The sequence below is a fragment of the Neofelis nebulosa genome, chromosome 1 (assembly GCF_028018385.1).
Source record: "Neofelis nebulosa isolate mNeoNeb1 chromosome 1, mNeoNeb1.pri, whole genome shotgun sequence".
NCBI classification, from domain to species: domain Eukaryota; kingdom Metazoa; phylum Chordata; class Mammalia; order Carnivora; family Felidae; genus Neofelis; species Neofelis nebulosa.
In genome coordinates this window covers 87476393-87497656 of record NC_080782.1, presented here as the reverse complement: position 1 = coordinate 87497656, position 21264 = coordinate 87476393, and the positions used below count along the sequence as shown (strand labels likewise).

The 21264-nt window shown below is 38.5% G+C and overlaps 1 long non-coding RNA gene across 1 annotated transcript in view; it reads right to left on the bottom strand.

Moving 5' to 3' along the window:
- Positions 1-1567: 1567 nt before the first annotated feature.
- The window catches only part of LOC131510309 (uncharacterized), a 177145-nt gene continuing 157448 nt past the window's right edge, over positions 1568-21264 (bottom strand). The window contains exons 3-5 of the long non-coding RNA XR_009260993.1: positions 12612-12758; positions 2134-2208; positions 1568-1840 (exon numbers count right to left, since the gene is read on the bottom strand). This is a non-coding gene — a long non-coding RNA (uncharacterized LOC131510309). The remainder of the gene's footprint in view (positions 1841-2133; positions 2209-12611; positions 12759-21264) is intronic.

Genomic DNA, 21264 nt, shown 5'->3' with positions numbered 1-21264 from the left:
TGAGCCCCACCCAGGCCAATTAAATCAGAAAGCTTACAGGTGCATCCAGGGTTTGAGAGCCAGTGCACTGGGCTAACTTCCACATCTCAAGCACAAGGGTAATTTGGGGAACAACAGTTGCTTTTAGGAAAAGCACTCACCACTATTATGGAGAAGGGCAAAGACTATAAAAAAAAAAATAAAACACACAAAAAAACACACAAAAAAAGTGTGTGCTGGTCCGTGGAAAAACTGGAATCTGGGTCAAAAGACAGCCAGATCCAGACCCAACACATCAGCGCTGGCAGCAAGTGCTATAATAATACAGGGAAAATTCTTTCCCCTGCCCAGGTTAAGTCTCCACTCCTATACGTTGCATGAGTTCTTTCTATGCAAAAAGGATTACCCTAGTCCCTATTTTCATTTGGGCCTAATGTGACTGTGTTGTTAATGTTAGGGGTTTGTTTTTTCATTAGAAAAGAATCCAGAAATGTGGAATCTAACATTTTTATTCCCACATTTTATATATATATATATATATATATATATATATATATATATATACACATATATATATACACATATATACATACATATATATATGTATATGTATATATATCTTTTTTTTAATCTCTGAAATTTCTTTCAGACCTGGATTATTTTGTGAGTTAAACTCAAACATCAGTCTTAATTATAGGTATTAAATGTTGAAGAAATAAATATAATAAGAAAAAATAAATATAACAAGTAAAATGATCTTCACATTTGTTTTATAGTATGTTTAATTTACAACTCCTATTCTCTCATTGTTGCAACTGCTGATATTTACAATATAACTAAGGTCTCAGCATTTATTAACCTTTCTTTAAACTTAAAGTAAGTGACCCATTGTTTTATGCACCATAACTCACTTATGAGAAAAATCCTAAAATTGCCCTTGATTTATATGACTAAAAACATTTTTGATGTGAAATTATTCTTTATATGTTTGCAGTATATTTCAAATGAAGATGTAAGGGGTTTTTTTTGCCACTATTCTGAACTTCTCCCATCTGCCCTGATAAAAATACAAGTTATAGATTCAAGAATCTCCATAGGAATTCTTTAACTCTGTATCAACAGACAAAGAAATCATTCTTGAAATACATCTGATGACATGATAGACTGGTAAAGTCAAATCTCTCCAGAAGCAAAAATTAACTATGATTACTTGATGTAAGACATCACTCAAACCAATCAAATGTTATTTTGGGAAATCATAAATTTATATCCAGCGTCAGTTTGTCACTCATTAAGTTCTTATAAGAATGATTAGGAAATTATCTTAATAAGTAAACGTTAGTCTTAACCTCTTCTTAGTTTGATGGCTTAAAAATATAAGTTTATATCCATCCATTGAGTCTCACTAAAAGTCTCCGCCTGCTTGGAGAGTTATTTATTCTAGTATTAATAAAATTTGTCCAAGATGGAAGAGGAAATTCTTGCATTGCTTCATTCTGCAACAAATCTGCCTATGACATGTTAGCAAAGCCTTCAAAATATGGTTTCATAGTTAATCTTCGTAAATATTGACCAGGTACCTACTCTTTTCCAGGCACTGTGTGAGCTGCTGGGAATATATGAAAATCTCATTATCTAAGTGTTCTCATACACAAAAACCCTGGGAGCAGATTGCAGTCTTGCCAAGGTGTCGTTTTAGTGACTGACATGGATCACCACCTCCAGCAGTCAATAGTGACAGCAGGCAAAGCTGCTTAACAGGGAGTTACTGATCCTGCAGCTGTATTTTGCTTGTCGCTCCTTTGAAAGATGCTTACTTTGAAGATCTTGATCGTGTGGAAGAGAGGAAGCACGAAATAACCTATAAATCAAGGAACAGAGGGTTTTAGAGCCACAAGTAAATCACCTTGCCAGTAACTCAGAGAGATCACAGAGGAGGTAAACGCAGTGAAGAAAATACAAAAAAGATTCCGTGAACCTTGTGATAAAGGAGTCAATTTCTTTTCCAATAAACATTTTTTAAAGTACTGCAGCAAGAATAGAACTGAAGAGTCTCCCTCCCGCCCACCCTTGCAGAAGGGAAGAAAGATCTAAACAAGGGAACCTCTCCAGGCTCTTTAAGATACCACAAGGATTAGTTCTAGTAACCTCTACCTTTTAATGAAAAGTATGCACTCCTCAGATTTGCTTCCAAATTGCTATCAGTACTCTTTTCCATCCTTATTGAACCTGAAGAAAAACAAATTTCAGATACATTATTGATCATTTATCAATCCCTGGAACTGATAATAATAAACTTTCTTAGGTTGACTATTAGGCCTTGTTCCTCAGGGTTATGAAGAATGTGTTTATGTGGCTCTGGGTTTTACATCTGCAGAGATTTCCTAATTTGCCATAAAAATCATGTAACAAAATGGTGATATAGTTTACATTTCATCCAATTTATTATATTTTAAATACTTTCTACATGGATAAAATGAAGAAACATGATCGTAGAAATTGTCTACAGATAGGAGCATGGTTAATGTCTTTTAATTTGGCCTAATCCACCTAAATTATAGTTAAATCTCACTTAATTGGACTTTATTAATTTTAAATGTGACAAATCTACATGATATTTGGCTAAAGTTGGTCTGTGAAATTAGATGTAGATTCGAATACCAGTTTACCACTTCATTAAAAATTGGTTACACTCATTCTATGACTTATCTGGAAAATGGGGACAGTCTGTCATTTATTTTTACTTATTCTAATCACCCATACTGTTAACACCCTATTGCAATCCACAAACATCTGGTGCACAAGACAATGCAAAAGCCTCCAATTAGAGCCTTCCATCTCCATTCTTACCCACCCACCTCCTCAAAAATATAGGCTATTATTTACACAGCAGTCATAGTGATATCAAAAATCTAAGTCAGAGAATATTACCCCTTTGCTTGAAACTCTGTAATGACTTCTCATTTTACTCAGTAAAATCCAAACTCCTTCCCATGGCTGACAAGGCCTACCTGAATTTCCCACCTACACCACTTTTCTAATCTCATTTTTCCCCAATTTATTGAGATATGACTGACAAATATTGTACATATTTAAGATGTACAATGTAATGTTTTCATATAGATATACATTTTGAGGTGATTACATTTTGAAATGATTAATGAAGCTAATTTAAAAATCCATCACCTCACACAGTTACCTCTTTTCTTCTTGTGTATGTGTATGTGATAAGCATGTAAGATCTATTTTTTTAGCAAGCTTCAAGTACACAATACATTATTATTAACTATAGTCACTATGCTGTACAAAGATCTCCAGAACTTACTCATACTTACATCTGAAAGTTTATACCCTTTGACCAACATCTTCCTATATCCCTTACCTGCAGTCCCTGGTAACAACAATTCTGCCCTGAGTTATACTTTTTTAGATCATTTCACTTAGACTAATGTTTTCTAGTTTCATCCGTATTGTCACTAATGACAGGTTTCCCTTTTTTATTAAGGATGAATAATTTCCCAGTGTACGTGCGTGCATGTATATGTCTGTCTCCTATATATATATTATATTATATATATAATATATATATATAATATAATAGGTATATGTCAGTTTCATTTGAGGTCTAAGATGTTCCTAAACATGCTATCTTGCCCTTAATGCCCCTAATAAATTGGTTAATTAAATAAGAAGTGGTATAAAAATTCTACTAATTCAGTGTTAAGAGTTATAAACTTAAAAATCACAAAAGCTGGGTGTGGTGATTTTAAAATATGGCCACAAATTCTTTGACATTTCTCACGTTGGGTGGATCTACCTCTCTATACTTGAATCTGAGCAAACTTGTGACTTTTACTTAAGAAGCTAGGTCAGAATAGGTCATGCAGCTTCCACCTCATTCTCTAGGAAAATTCACCATTGGATAAGCCAAGCACCATGCAAAAAAGTTTGACCACTCCAAGATCTCTGTGGTGAAGAGGACACGTGTAGGTGCTCTCATCAACAGCTCCAGCTAAGTTTGCAGCTGATGGACAGCATCCACTGTCAGGCATCTTGGATGGCCTGGCCACCAGATGGCCATGGTCCTGGCTGACATCTAACAAAAACCACATAAAAAAAAAAAAAAACCCAGGGAAAACTGTCCAGTCACGCCCTTCCTAAATCTCTGGCCCACAAAATTAAGAGTAAGAGCAAATAGTGGTTGTGTTACAGTTTTAAGTTTGGAATCAATTTATTACAAGGTAACAGAGAATCATATACTAGGAAATGTCAAAATTGAGTTTCCTGTCACATGCTATTTCACCTGTATTATTCTGATTCTACTTGCCATGTGGTAAGAAAATGATTCATATAAAATTTAGCCAAGTGTAAACATTGACTTTGATTCACATAACAGGATAGAAAAATATTAAAACTGGAAAGTATTGTTGATTTCGTTCTCCTGAAAATGGAGCCCATGGAGGTTGTGGCTTATGAGGAGAGCAGGTGCTCAAAACACGGGACTGCAGACTAAGTCCAGCCCACCTCCTCTTTTGTATAAAATAAAATAAATATGGCCCACAGGACCTCAAGTACTTACTATCTCACCCTGTACCAAAGAAATTTGCCAATACCTGAGTTAGAGAATGGCAAAATTGAAATGGGAACAAAAGTCCTCTGATTCATAGGCAAATATTCTTTTTCCATTATGCTGCCTGACAATAATAAAATTTTTCATTAACATCAGCATATTTTAATGAGCTTATTTCAAGATCCTATAAGTTTAATTTATACCAGGACATCTTAAATTTTGTAAGGACTTTTTGTTTGGGGGGAGACTATTGTTTTTGTTCTTTTTGTTTTACCTTTGCTTTTGAAAAGAGAGGTGTTAGTCACAAGATGGTTAATATATATTATTGAAGGTTTTCTATGATACCATCAGTGAGGAAAAGAGAAGAAAACTGATAGATTAGCAAGCTTTTTCTCTAAGGGTCGGAATATCTTTTGCTTTGCAAACCAAACAATGTGTATCACAAATACTCTACTCTGCTGTTTAACACAAAAGCAGCCATAGATAAGCCTTAAATAAATGGGCATGGCTGTGTCCAGACTTCATCTGCAAAAACAAGTGGTGGGCTACAGTCAGCCTGCAGTCCTAGTTTGCCAACCCCTGTCTCAGATAATCTGAGACATATAAATGTGCGTGAATGTGCTGCTGCTGCTTAGTAAGACTGTAGTTACGAATTCTACCCAGAGAAGTAGGGGAACATCAAACATGAGGTTCATGTAATAACAATATTTGCCAGTGTATTCAACATGTTTTGCTCCCTATACATTATTTTTTTTTATTTTAGAGACAGAGAGAGCACATGTGCAAGCACGGGGGAGGGGCAGAGAGAAAGAGAATCTTAAGCAGGCTCCACACTCAGCGCAGAGCCCAATGCAAGGCTAGATCCCACAACCCTGGGATCATGACCTGAGCCAAAATCGAGAGCTTGACACTCAACCAACTGAGCCACTCAGACACCCCTTGTTCCCTATACTTTAAAATAATACTTAATATCCAGTCTGAGCCTACTGCAGAATTAGAGCTGAGTTAGTATTACTGAAAGACCTTGTAAGTTAAACTTCAGTCTTTATTATTACAGCTTGAAAGTCTTACCTTTTTACAGTTAATTTATTTCTCCAAGAAATAAAAAGAGACCATTCTAGATGTCAAAAGCCCACTAAAACAGCTGCATCCCAGCCTTAGAATCCTAAAATGGGGTCTGTTTTCACTCCATTGCCAAACTTTCCTGAACACAGTATTTTCAGACTGTATGAGATTTTTCCTCCTGGTTTGCAGAACCCTTGAAGTTCTCTCAATACTGGGGGGAAAGAAAGGCTTATTCTTACCAGTTAGAAGAAGACAATTCCACTTGCAGATGGCAAGAATTTCTATCCTCCATAGGGCTTTACACCACCATAAATTTCCTGGACATGCTGTCACCTATATAAAAGGGACCAATGCCACCTAACTATGAACCTCCCTGGGATAAAGTGGATAAGGTGAGGAAGACAGTAACCCAGCTACCATTGCACTAAGTTGAAGGTGATATTAAAGTAGACTTTTAGGGTGGAAAAGTATGCTTTATTTTTCAGCTTGAGGTAAATGCCTACTTGAACAAAAATAACAAAATTTTTCCAGTGCTAAAAGCAAATAAGTGGATTTTCCAGAGCTTTAAAAAGAAAGAGTATTTCCTTTGTGCCTAAGATATATGTAGATTTCAGAAAGATTTTAAAAATGCATTGATAAGGTAAGCAACTAACCAACGACAAATTCATAGTAATGTTAATTACATAAATATATGTGTGTATATATAGTAATAATTATGAAAAGTAAAATGCAAATATTATAATATTACTTTCAACCATTTCAATTTAAAGAATAGGAAATTCTGAAGTGAATTTTGCTTTGAAAACTCATAGAATTATCCACATATGAAAAATCTAAAATCGCTGTAAAGTGTAAAAATTATCCTTTTTTCCACCTACAGGTAAGTCAAAATTGCTGTGCAAATTTTCTTCAAACTTTTTGAATAGGAATTATCCAGAAAGAAAATCTCTGAAGCTACACACTAAAAACTTCAGAGACAGAAGAAAACTCTTCTCAGTGCCTGCATCTACAGAGCACAGGCAAAACCACCCACCCCCCTCTGCGTGTGCACCCATGTACATGCTCACACACACGTGCACGCACACACACACACATACTCTGCACACACACACACACACACACACACACTCTCTATAGTGTATATGATTAACTGATTCAACACAGTTTTATTGAGTGTCATGTACACTAATGTGTGTATGATGCACGTGTACAAATTTGTGTATATTATGTGAATATAACCTCATGTGTGAATATATCTGTGAAAGCAAAGCCAAGAGCAAGGCCTAAGGGCAAAGAGGACATACGCAGGTAAGATGACCCCCAGCTACCTAAGAGCACCAGCAACTATTCTCCGAAGCAGGTTATACACGTACCTTTCCTCTCTACATCTTTCAATTCAACATTTTAAAGTGAAATTATTTTTAAATGTTTCTGAAGTTACATGGAAGACTGCTTAAACTTGTGATTTTTTGAGTTGCAATTTATAAGGTAACCGTACCACTGTTTTCAGTACTAAAGTAAGAGAAAGAGGGCTGGCCATTCACTTTTCTCCTTTAACTCTGGCAAACTTCTATTTCAACAGCCTTTTATATTCATGAAACAATGTACCAAGTTTGGGTACTAGATGTGAGATGCTACTCATGTGGGAAGCCATTCACGTTGACACTACAGATAAGGACTGCTCTTGTTGCAGTGACACAGCAATCCTCTGGTCTCACAGGCCATCATATGTGTCTGAGTTAGCAGGTGGATATAGCCATCCTAAGAATATAACTAGGAAAAATCCAACATGGTAGAACACTAAGCAGTGACTTCTGCAAAGATGAAAACAACTTAGTAATTATAAAAGTCAGACCCTAGATTTCCAAACTAATAGAGATCCAGTATTAATTCTGATTTAGAAACATGACATACATTTCAGAAGTTATTATTTGGTAAGAAAAACAATTAGAAAAGAAAAAAAAAGCCCTGGGGGTAGGAGTCAAGAAGAAACAGCTTAGTTTTTAAAGTGTCAAGACTGACATCTCACAGAATACAGGGGGAAAGAAAGGAAAAACAGAACATTCCTGTCCTTGATGCTCCCAGGGAGATCAACACTCGCCTTAACAAGAGGAAATGGCCAGCTGTGAAAAAACAGGACCAACTATGAAGCTGAAGAACCAAGAAGACCTGACTACTTCAGACCCAAAAGTCAACCCCATGAGACAGAGCACTAAAAAGAAGGGAACTTGGTGAGTCCAGAAAAGCATCCAGGAGGAGCACACAGGCCTGGACCCAATCACTTTACCACAGTTAGCTTCAAACTTCCTTGGAGTATCTGACTTCAAACACCAAGATCTCTCTGTCCTGTCCTTTAGAGATAGCATCAGACTACACCTGTTCACCTGTTCATCCTGTATTGCCACCTAGATCAGCTCAGGACCTCATTGCAGATGGCCAGATAAGGTCACCTACTAGTCACTAAAGGAATGAATTCAGGACATGCCACCCATGAAATATGCCACTTTGGTATATGGATTATTTTGAACTGAAGACACATGAAAACAGAAAATGCAGAGAGGCTTTCTCTAAAAACAGATCCTCCAAAAGGAACTCAATTGTTATAAATCCTCTCCCTGGGAGTTTAATCAACCAAGAACGATGGAGTCTTGTCACAGAAAAGACTAGAAGTCAACACGACCCCCTGACAAACTTTGTCACAAATTATCACACCTCCTGTCTATTCTAAGGGCCCATTCGTCTTTGCTAAGTGGCCTACATTTCCACCCCCTTTCTCCTATTAAGACAGTATAAAAGCTCTCAAATCTCACCATTTGGGGGAGGATATTTACTTTTCCTGCAATATCCCCATGTATATAATACTAAAAATTAATAAATAAAATAAAAGCTCTTCTCTTATTAATCTGCCTGTTGTTCATTTATTTCACCCACCTCACTATCAGAGAGTGGAGGGAAAAACTTTGTTCCCCTACACAATCTCCTCTCAGCAACACCTCCTCTCGACCAGGCTACAGGCTGCCCAACACAGGCACTTCAAAAGGAAATTTTAAAAGAGGAAAGAAACAGTCTTTGATATTTTGAGCAAGATGATAACTTCTTGGTAAGTTGCACTGTAATGGCACTTTTGTTAAATAGTAAGCATCTCTCCTGAGCCTATGCACAGTGACCTGCCAGTTCTCCTTGACTCAGAAGCCATGGCCCAGGCAGCTAGAGCATTCTGTGTCTCAGATCAGAGAGTGCTGGGAGTTTGGCCTTTGCCTCTACCAGGCCCCAGCCCCACTTTCCTACCAGAGGCTGCTAATAGCAAAAACCACCCTGCTCAGCCATCACAACTGGTCCACAGCCAAGTTGGCTGAAACTTGCCTGCACCAGACCCAATATGGCTAACAAGAACCTTTGTTCCCAGTACCAAAATTGCATTGCATTTCCCTCTAAAGAAATGCAATTTTGTCTCTATTACAAGTAGTCTGATGTGTGGTAATCGAAGGGAGACACATTTTAAATTTGAGCTTTATGTTGTGACTAACATTAATTTAAATACCCTACATCAAAGAGCTGTGCTATTCTTCCAAACTGCTTTAAAACCCACCATGATTTTTTTGTTGTTTCAGAAACCCACAGTGCAATCTGCAATGCATTATAAATTTTGAGCGCAGAATCTTATCTATATTTTCTTGCGCATTCCAAAACCCCCCAAAATACTGATCAGAGACAGTTCCCACATTCCAAGACTAGTGCCACAAGCGTGCTGCAAGTTGAGAGAGAAAAGATTGAAAGTAACAGATGTTTGGGTTGCCTAGTCTTGTTATTTTCAAGACTTCATCAACAATGCAAAGTTTTAAATTAGAAATGTACTATAGTTCTATTGTTCCCTATGGAAATTTCTAACTAAAACCAGAGTCTAAGAATTCATTTTCAAACAAAATTTCTAACTTTGGTTTTAAGAGGGGGGAAAAAGTATCCTCTTAGAAGGGAAGACAGTTCAATCTGATGAGCCTCCCCCCTCCAGTCAGCACTGCAGAGGAGAGCAGGATTCAATGAGTAGCAAGCGTTCTCCCACCTCTTGCAGACTTGGTGACTCCATGGGGTATGCTCCCTGGGCTCCTGCTGTCCAAAAGGGAGGCCGTAGGGGATGCTCACAGCCCCACTACAGTGAGAAAGTTTTGTAGGTCTGTTCTCACTACACTCAGGATAGCTCCACATGCGCTATCCTGACTTGCTTCAAAGAGAGGAGAATTTTAGAAGCCCCTCCAGAAGGCTTGCCTGCATCAACTCCACCATCCATACTGCTCATCCCCTGCTAGGTTTGGCACACCCTGGAAGGAAATTATTAGCTCCCTCCTGGACTCAAAGGGAAGTGTGAGAAAAGTCTATTGTTTGTTCTCAAATCTGCATCCCTAGTGGCTGTCAGTTCACAAATTAGCCTACTTCAAGGAGAGAGCAACACAGGGCTTAAATGACACAGGATTTCACAAAAGCTCTGATCCAGGGTTTTCTGGCTGAGGACGGACCAACAAGTGAAACTGATAAAGCAGAGACAGTTTTAATTGAAAGTAGATTTACAGAAGGAAGTCAGTATCCTGTCACTTTTGTTATTGTTGTTGTTGTTGTTGTCCTTAAAATCCTTTTGCCCTTTTATCCCAACCCTTAGGTGAAAACATTCCTGACTACTCTAGCCCACAATGATCACTCCATTCTCTAAACTCTTAAAAATACATATGGTTTCTGCTGCCAACTAAGCACTTTATTATATACCCACCTGTATTAGTGTCTGTATTATATTTTTAATACTGACTCCCTAAATTGATTTTGAGTGTCTCAAGGGCAGACAAAATGTCTTACACTTACTACCAGGACCTATCATGGAGATACTGGGGATGGGAGAATCCAAGAGAACCATTTGGCATAAGCCTCATATTCAAAAACAAGACTCAAATTTAGATTTTTGATGATATCTCCAAATGAGATTATACCTAGACTTTCATAGACATACTGGCAAGAGTTTTTAAAAGAAGCACTTCGTCCAACAACTTTAAATTCATCACAGTTTCTATGATCCTTTTTTGGCATTACTTTATTTTTCAATATCCCAGGAGCTTCAAGGAGAGAGAGAGTGACAGAGAGAGAGACAGAGACAGAGACAGAGGTGGCTCAGTTTGCCTCAGATTTCCTGTATTATCTGGCACCATGTTACAAAGAATATACTCAGAAAATATTCTCTAATGGTCAACAGACAATCTGTGGCTTGATGTACAAATCTGGCATGGCCCTTTCCTATAACCCAACCAGAAGTCAGAGACCCAAGCAACTGAAAAGGACTCTGGGTAGACTGGCTAGAGTCCATCTCCAAAGCGATTTTGTCTTCAGAGACATCCTTCCTTGTGGGGAGCAAAACATTAGTATCAAAAGAAGGATGATGTCCTCTTATTTTGTTAATGAGGTACCCCCTGAAAATTTGGCCCTTTGAAATTTAAAGCAACAGAAACCAGAGACAATGGCTATGCTTACTTAACCAGCTATGAGAAAGAGCCATACAGGCAACTGTCATGCATAGACAAAGGGATCTAAAATTCCCAGAACTCCAGTCAATGTATCTCTAAAAGTAATCTCAGGGAAGCAGGACTAGAATGTGATTGCAGTCTTCACAATCTCATAGATTCTTTGAAGAAAGATAGTGTAAAGCAAGTGTGTGAATAGTAAAGGGAAACACAAACTAGCCATGAGTTCATCGTGTGAGTTCACTTTGTAAAGAGACTCCAGGGCAGCTGGTAATCTTCAGGGGACTTGTCCTAAACTGCCCTTGTCTCTCTCAGGCACCTCTTTCTGCCCCATTCTTGACTTTACTTGATGTGGTAACCATTAGTTCTGTTTGCCAAATCATTCTGCCTCTCTGCCTTCTGGAACTTTGTAGAATGGCATTCCCTCCTTCTTCTTCGCAGCAAGGCATGGCCTTGTAACTTGTTTTAGTCAATGAAATGTGAGTGATCAAAGAACCAGTGAACAATTCACTATATCTCCATTGTCCTGCCTTGCCTAACATAACATGGATCCTAAAGCACAGAGGGGGAAATTCCCTCTGCCTGGGCCCTGAGTGAGAATGAACACAAGGCCTTCACTGACTCATGGGGACCACCTGTCATGAGGACAAAATAAATAAAATTTATTCTTTTAAGTCATTGAAATCTTAAGATTATTTCTTACTACAGTATAACATACCCCATTCTGATATATAAGAGCAGGGAAGAACTCAAAATGATTAATCCCCTGCCTCCCCAAACTGAAGTAACTTTGGGGTTTCACTCATATACCAGGGGATTGTAGAAGCCTCAGACGCGAGAGGCCCATTTTATCATAGCATCCACTGGACTTCCGAATTCTAAATGTTATTTTTATTTCAATCTCCTCAGAGAGTAAAATTTTAAATGTTCTCACTACAAAAAAAAAAACAAAAAAAACAAATTATTATGTGATGTGATGGGAGTGTTAACTAATGCTAGGATAGTAATCACTTTGCAATATAAAAGTATATCAAACCAACACATTGTATACCTTGAACTTATACAATGTGATATGTCAGGTATATCCCAATAAAGCTGGAAACAAATAAAGTAAGTCTCTTGTGGAAAAAGAAATAAAACGTTATTTTTATTTTAAGACAAACACACACAGACGAGTACAAAGTGCCATAAATTTTTAAGATAAAAGAGAAAACATCAAAAAAATTTTGGAAGCATAGGTTTAGAGGATGAAACCAGGAATCAGAGCAGAGAAGGGAGCTTAGAGATGAGCAGTGTCAGGGAACAGAGGAGGAAGGTGTGGTGCAGAGAATCTACATGACTTATCCAGAGTCCCCAGCCACTTAATGCAGTCCTGGCTGGCTGATTCCAATTCCAGTACTCTTTTTCCATACCTTGACTGTGTAGGATAATGATTCTCCTAGTGTTCTCAACAATACAAGGGAAGAAAGGGATTCTCACATAAAAACCAGGCATCTTACCTTCACTGTTCACTTGCAGGTGATTCCTTGGGTTGGTGCAATAAGGTGCTTATGAGATGGCAATGAGGTGACCCACTTTAAACCGTCACTTGTTCATAGAGAGATCTCATCTTATGTTTTCCTTTCTTTCCCAAATCCTCACTTTACCTAGGGAGAAAGATTTTTAAAAATAAACAGACTTGCCTTCCCCCACCACATGCCTCCAAAATTTTCCAACTTTTGATCTTTAAATGTAATCAATTGTCTGTATTTTGGGGTCATTAAATATAATGAGCTATTTTGTATATATGCATATTATATATGTATATATTTTATATATGCATATATAATACATGTGTATATGTTTATATATATGTATATGTATATCAGAGAAGGTTCCTCAGTGCTAAACCACCCCTTTTAATAGCTTTCTTTGGAACAAAGCAGGGTTGAATAAAAAGCCTGCAGCCAGTTTAGTACTAGATCATTCTTAAAGTTATCTTAGGTAAGATTCAGAAGTACCATGTATATTTTCTTTTTTAAGTTGGAACTTAGTTTTTTCATACTGTTTTGGAAATTTGTGAACCCAGATTTTCAAGTGGATGAATTCAAAATACATGAAAAGCGACCAGATTTTTAAAATTTTTAAAGGACTTAAAAATCATTAACCCACAATTTCAGATCAAGAGCCTATAAAACTCAACATTCAAGTTCTACATCTTGTAAGTAGGGCCAGTTTCTGCTACAGACATTATTGAATACTTGGCACTGTGAGATGCTCCGAGCCATGTTAAAGTCCATGCCATGCAATGTCCCTGAGCACTGACCCAGGTTCTTGATCACTCATTTTTTTATGCACATTACTCACAAAAGAGGAATTTCTTTTGCTTTTGCACAAACCCCTCCAAGCCTTAACAAATCAATGTGTCTTTCCCTATTGTCCTCTCAGTAAACAAAATTTTTCCTGTGATGCTCTTTAGATGAAAATTGTTTCTAAAACAGTCAGTACCATTCGAGTCAGATTTTCATGATTCCATTGTCATTGTAGGTATGGAAGGAAAGTTTGCAAGACATTTCCAAAAGCTCTCAAACTAAACATCACAGGAATGTCCCCATTCCACCTATCCAAATTTGTGCCCCGTTCCTCCTTACTAAAACCTTCTCTTTTAGGGTCATCTCTCCAGCAGTATTTCACAACGATTCCATTTCCACTCTTTCCCTTGTATTATTTTACCACATGCACATACCCCATGTCTGTGTTGCACAAACTCTTCTCTCTACCCAGCTAAATCCTAACAAAGCCTAACTTTTGAAGCCTAATCCAAGTTCCAAAATTTTCTGGAGGACGCTCCCTATTAAATCTACCTTCGACAATAACCCACTTCTGTGAATTCCAACCTCAACTGCCAGGCTTGCCCTTCATTTGGGTGTTTAGTCTTCTCTGCTTTGCACCATCATGTAGCTGCTTCATTGCAAATGTTTTCGTTCTTTGATTTGATCAAAATGTCACAGAGAGGAGGAAACATATGTAAACCAGAGAATGAAATACACCAGGAAAAGCCTATATAGCTAATAAGACCTTCCTATCTTGTCCAATTCGTAGTTCAGCCACTTTCAGAAATATTCCGGGTCTTATTTACAATGGCCCAGGGAGGCAGACAGAGCTTTACCTCTACCCATTCACCACAATAACCACCCCCCAAATTGTTTGCCCTGTGGAGTCAGACTAAAATAAAGGCCCGAACTCAGATAACCCCAGGGAGCCATTCTAGCAAATGGACTGTTCCACCAATGGGGCTGAAACATCAGCCAAGGCCAGGTGGTGAGAATTTTACAAGCTAGCAGACAGTGGTGATGTGTCAGAGCCAGAGAAAATCAAGACCCAGCCACAGTCAGCTGCAGACTCTGCCGTCATTCCCTCCAGGTATAATCTACTTCCAGAAATAGTATGCATCACAAAGATGACCACAGAGTATAGGCATCCTTGACACATCAGGAAATAGGATCTCGAAAAGGCATGTACCTATATCCTATAAGCAAGTTTCTCACTGTAAATAAAAGTAAAGATGGAAGGAGATTTCTATTACCTGTGAAAAATAATATATACTTCTATTCACATTTCAAAGTTTTGGCTGTGTGGCGGGTTTAGTGGACAGTGGAGAATTTTCAGTGTTTTTTTTTTTTTCTGCATTAGTCAGTAACATTGTTGAGATGGCAAATCAGTTCACTTTTCCTAGCTTCACAGAGGTACTGCTGTGTATGCACACACACATACCCATACATGTACACACACACTATCTTTCTCGTACTTTACTTTTTTTGCTTAACATTACAGTCAATGTGTAGCACAGGTGGTGTTCCATACAGAGGCAAAAATGCTATTTTAAGTTTTTTTTTTTTTTATTTATTTTTGAGACAGAGAGAGACAGAGCATGAGCAGGGGAGTGGCAGAGAGAAAAGGAGACACAGAATCCAAAGCAGGCTCCAGGCTCTGAGCTGTCAGCACAGAGCCTGATGCAGAGCTTGAACTCACGGACTGTGAGATCATGACCTGAGCTGAAGTCAGATGCTTAACTGACTGAGCCACCCTGGCACTCCGCAAAAATGCTATTTTAAAGTTGCTTTCAGTTTGTTCCTGCTGTTCTAGGGCAGCCATTCTCTACCAGGGGTGATTCTGCCCCCAAGAGACATCTGAAAATGTCTGGAGACATTTTGGGGTGTCATAACTGGGGTCAAAAGCTACTGGCATTCTGCTAAACATCTTACAATACAGAGGACAATCCCTCACAGAAAAGAATTATTAGGTCCAAAATGTCAATAGTGTCAAGTTTGAGAAACCCGATCTGATCTAGGGATAAAAGCAGTACATAGTTTTAGGAAAAGAGTACATCATGTTTAAAGGAAAGTACTTTACTGGCCTTTGTTTTATGCAAAAGAAAAACCAACATCGGGTTCTGAAATAGGGAAGTTCAGTCTAAGGTTGAGTGATGGCTTTATGAACAGCATCTCTGTGGAAACCAGTATGTTGTTAACTTCATTTTAAAATTTTTGACTAGGATGAGAAATGAAGAGGGAGACAAGAACAAATGTCCCAGATTTCCGGGAAGAACTGATTTGAGAGGACTCCCTTTTTAAGGGAGATAAAATGACCCTGAACAATGTCACAGTAGGCAAAGAGCTAAGAAGAGGCAGTCAAATGAATGCTTCCTGTGATGAGGATGACAGATGGCATCTAGAATTGGTGAGATTTGAACCAGTGGTAAGTTTTCCTTTTTCATTGTTATTATTCTCTTATAATACCTCCAAGCCTTCAAAAGAAGTTTTGTAAAGGAACACAACCTTGTGTTTATTGTGTTTAGGGCATAAAGATAACCAAGCCAAGGGCCACCTGGGTGGCTCATCAGTTAAGTGGCTGACTTCGGCTCAGGTCATGATCTTGCTGTTCCTGAGTTCGAGCCCCACGCTGGGCTCTGAGCTCACAGCTCAGAGCCTGGAGCCTGTTTCGGATTCCCTGTCATCCTTTCTCTCTGCCCCTTCCCCGCTCGTGCTCTCTCACTTTCTCTTGCTCTCTCTCACTCTCTGTCTGTTGCTCTCTCTCAAAATTAAACAAGCATTAAAAAAAAAAAAAAAAAAAAAAAAAGATACAAAGCCAAGGATTTCGTTACAGAAAAAAGTACAGATTTCAGTACAGATAAAAGTGAGGAGAGAGCTAGGGGGAAATGGAAAAGGAGTGATATCCACATGCAAGCCATACTCTGAGGGCCCAAAGAGGGAAAGAAGGTTGGATGGACTCACCCAACAGCCGAAGGGAAAATCTGCAAGGCCATGGATAAGTCTATGAGCCAATGTTGACTGTCTGAGGAGTTGGGAGTCTCCCAGGCATGAGTTTGCCCTATTATGCCTGCCTGGCTCAGTTATTGGCTAGGAAGTGTAGCCTCGGTGTGAATATGGCAGATTTCAGAGTACAGCAGCTGGGGACCCTTGGTCAATTACAGTCACTGTACTTGGAGGTCTGCTGGGTACATTCTTATGATCATCTCACAAATATGACCATAACCAGGTATTTGGGTCCTTTGGACACCAACTTTTAACAGCATCATCTGTTCAAATGCCCTCCTTTCAGCCACTTGCACTGATGCTGTAATTATTGATAAACATCTCAATAGTAGGGGGCGCCTGGGTGGCGCAGTCGGTTAAGCGTCCGACTTCAGCCAGGTCACAATCTCGCGGTCCGTGAGTTCGAGCCCGCGTCAGGCTCTGGGCTGATGGCCTCGGAGCCTGGAGCCTGTTTCCGATTCTGTGTCTCCCTCTCTCTCTGCCCCTCCCCCGTTCATGCTCTGTCTCTCTCTGTCCCAAAAATAAAAAAATAAAAATAAAAATAAAAAAACGTTGAAAAAAAAAAATCTCAATAGTAAATAGTTTCCACCCAACCAAGAATTGAAAGAAAGAAAAGCCAAATCCTCTAGGATCACAAGAGCAGTAGGAGAAAACTAGCAGACTTCACGGTGCCCAAATCAAGAAAGCCTTCACCTATGTGATACTTTCACCTGCGACTGACCCAGCCTGTGCTGCTTGGAATTCCAGCTAAGTACCTTAGCATGTCACAGACCCTGTCATACAATGACTCCCAGCTCCCTTTCCAGACTTGGAAGCACTCCATTAGAGACCCATCGTTATCCACCATAGAACTTCGAAGAGAAAATTGAGTTGAATAAATTATTAGCAATTTCATAATAAACTTCAAATCATCTTCCATACATTTTCCTCAAACTGCCAGAGTAATTTGTATATTAAACATTTAGATCGTACCATCCTTCCTTGTCAAGTCTCCCTTGTGAGAGATTGCTAAGCAAGGAGGAGGCCATTACATTCCAGGAGAGTGTAAGTTCAGAAGGGCTCAAGGCAGACCGTGAGCTGGAAGACTTCTCGAAGGTTTGCCAGCTCTGTGATTTTGTAGTTTTATGATTTCAGATGAAGAACCCAACAGAACACTGAGAAACTTTCCCCACAAAAGAAAAGGAAGTCAGTGGAAAAGCCAGCATTAGACAATGCCTGGCTTCTTAAGCTATCTCCTAAAATATGAAATATAGTTTTGAACCATAGATAATTGTGTTTTCCCTTTATTCAGAACCTCTATTGGAAGAAGTGGACATTAGAAGATAGTACTTGTTTGCATTTGTAAACATCCCAAAAACAGCACACAGAAGGACAAAAGAGCCTGGAAAGACCATCATGAGATTCTTGGTTTGGGTGCCTAACAGAACTCCAAGCATGAGTAGCAGTTACATTTTGGGTAACAGTGTGGACCTAAGTTCATTTCTTTCTTGTATCTTACACAGTGTGTTTACACCTGCCCACCCAAACAGAAGAAATATTAATACAGTGATTTCAGACAAAGTTACAGTAAAGTTGGCCTAAAACACTGGGAACATCAGCAATGTCCCTTAGTGAGTTCTTCACACAAATCCCTATAATTTGGGGTTGCTCTGACATTAAAATTACCCTACATATTGTTTCCATCTTCTTCTGTTTGCCCAGTGCTAGAACACAGAAATGTTATTAACTCATAGCGCACACATACACACAAACATACTCACGCACGCACACACAAAGAGCTCAGCTTGTCAACAGCTTTGGTGGAATAAAATACAAATGATAATTAGAAACATGTGTCCCCAGCAAAGAGGCACAGAAACTAAAAGGTCATCTTTTTCCAAATGACCTAATTAGAAAAGCATGGAGTGCTGGCTACAGTATAATGGTTTTACACAGCTTTTAACTCAGACTTCCTGTTTTAAAACAGTGCAATTTACTGCTCCTGTAGCAAATATGAATTGTCACTTAATGCCAACAGAATTACGCCTCACAACACCACCTGCCTCCAGCAATCTCCTCATTGTTAGACCCATCAGCTGAGGACTGCTGATTTACCATCCCAGAATGACCATTTAGAACCTACTGCCAGGACTGCTGCCAAGTTGAGAACAAGGATTTCACGTAGAAGAGAGCCCACGAGGTACTTTACATTAATGCCGATTGAAATATGCATGAATAGAGCAAAGGGAAAAGCAGTTGTTCCAAATCAGACTATCAGTGAATGCTTCTTAGATTCCTTTTTCTGGTCCCAGAGCTAAGATTTTGATGCTGAATAATTTTAATTGCCCAGAGACAATAGACACACACACTGGCTGAAAATGCCACATGGTAGAAACTCACACAGGCACCCAAATAGAATTGCCGTTTTAAATAGATGCCTGTGTAAATTTGTATTTAATCTCTCTCATATTTATTCAATATGTTGTGATGTTTCATTAAGTATTCATTTTGCTTGTCTTTTTCATTGCCTCAGTTCTCCCAACTGAAACACCTAACTAATGCTATGAGGAAGAACATTTATCCAAGGCTCTAAAGAATTGAAAATACAGTAACAGCAAATGGTGCCCAACTATGAACTGTTTTTCCAACCTCTCTTGTAGCTAAGTGTACTCATATGACTAAGTTTAGGCCTGAAGGATATGAGTGGAAGGGATGAATACAACTTCTGAGTCACCTTTGTACAAACTGTTTGCCTTGAATCCTCTATCCCCTGTCACTGGCTGTGGAATGGTGATGACCTGAGTCATCTTGGGTGACAGAGCTGCTCTTGACAGCCTGCACCATTCACCTATACACTTTTCCGTGAGAGAAAAATAAATTGATAGCACTCTTAAGACATTACAGAGCAGGTACACATTGTTGGGTTTTTCTGGCACCTACACATCTTTTACTTTATTTTTTTTTTTGGAGTTTTGAGTTTTTATTTAAATTTTAGTTAGTTAACATATAGTCTAATATTAGTTTCAGGAGTAGAATTTAGGGACTCATCACTTAAATACAACACCCAGTGCTCATCACAAGTGCCCTCCTTAATATCCATCACCCACTTAAACCATCCTCTCACTCACCTCCCATCCAGCGACCTCCCTCTCTCTTTATTTTCCCCAATGTTCATCTGTTTCATTAGTTAAATTCCACATATGAGTGAAATCATATGGTATTTGTCTTTTTCTGACTTATTTCTCTTAGCATAATACATTCTTGCTCCATCCAAGTTGATGCAAATGACAAGATTTCATTCTTTTAAATGGCTGAGTAATATTCTATTGTGTATACAAATGCCACATCTTCTTTATCCATTCATCACCCGATGGACATTCGGGTTCTTTCCATATTTGGCTATTTTTGATAATGCTGCTATAAACATCAGGGTGTATGTATCCCTTTGAATCTGTACTTTTGTACTCTTTGGGTAAATACCTAGTAGTATAATTGCCAGATCGTAGGGTAGTTCTATTTTTAACTTTTTGAGGAACCTCCATACCGTTTTCCAGAGTGGCTGCACCAGTTTGTGTTCCCACCAACAGTGTAAGAGGGTTCCCCTTTTTCTGCACCCTTGCCAACATCTACTGTTTTCTGAGTTGTTAATTTTAGCCATTCTGACAGGGGTAAGGTGGCATCTCATGGTGGTTTTGATTTGTAGTTCCCTGATGAGGAGTGGTGTTGAGCATCTTTTCATGTGTCTGTTGGCCATCTGGATGTCTTCTTTGGAAAAGTGTCTATTCATGTCTTCTGCCCATTTCTTCACTGGATTATTTGTTTTTTGGGGTGTTGAGTTTGATAGGTTCTTTATAGATTTTGGATCCTAACTCTTTATCTGATATGCTATTTGCAAATATCTTTTCCCATGCCGAAGGTTGCCTTTTAGTTTTGTCAACTATTTCCTTCACTGTACAGAAGCTTTTAATCTTGATGAAGTCTCAATACTTCATTTTTGCTTTTGTTTCCCTTACCTCCAGAGAGGTGTCTAATAAAAAGTTGCTATGGCCAATGTCAAAAAGGTTGCTGCCTATGTTCTCCTCTGGGATTTTAATGGTTTCCTGTCTCACATTTAGATTTTTCATCCATTTTGAATTTATTTTTGTGTATGGTGTAGGAAAGTGCCCCAGATTCATTCTTTTGCATGTTGCGGTTCAGTTTTCTCAACACCATTTGTTGAAAAGACTACCTTTTTTCCATTAGATATTCTTTCCTGCTTTGTTGAAGATTATTTGACCATATAGTTGTGGGTCCATTTCTGGGTTCTCTAGTCTGATCTATGTATCTGTTTTTGTGCCAGTACCATACTGTCTTGATCACTATAGCTTTGTAATATAACTTAAGTCCAGAATTGTGATGCCTCCTGCTTTGCTTTGCTTTTTCAAGATTGCTTTGCCTATTTCAGGTCTTTTGTGGATCCGTACAAGTTTGAGGACTGTTTGTTCTAGCTCTCTGAAAACTGTGGTATTTAGATAGGGGTTGCATTAAATGTGTAGATTGCTTTGGGTAGTATAGACATTTGAACAATATTTGTTCTTCCAATCCATGAGCATGGAATGTTTTTCCATTTCTCTGTATCCTCTTCAATTTCTTTCATAAGTGTGCCATAATTTTCAGAGTACAGATCTTTTATTTCCTAGGTTTGTTATTAGGTATCTTAAAGTTTTCAATTGTGAATGGTATCAATTCCTTGATTTCTCTCTGCTGCTTCATTTTTGGTGTAGAGAAATGTAACAGATTTCTATATGTTGATTTGGTATCCTGCAACTTTACTGAGTTTGCGTGTCAGTTAGCCTGTACCTCACCTGAGAAAACAGAA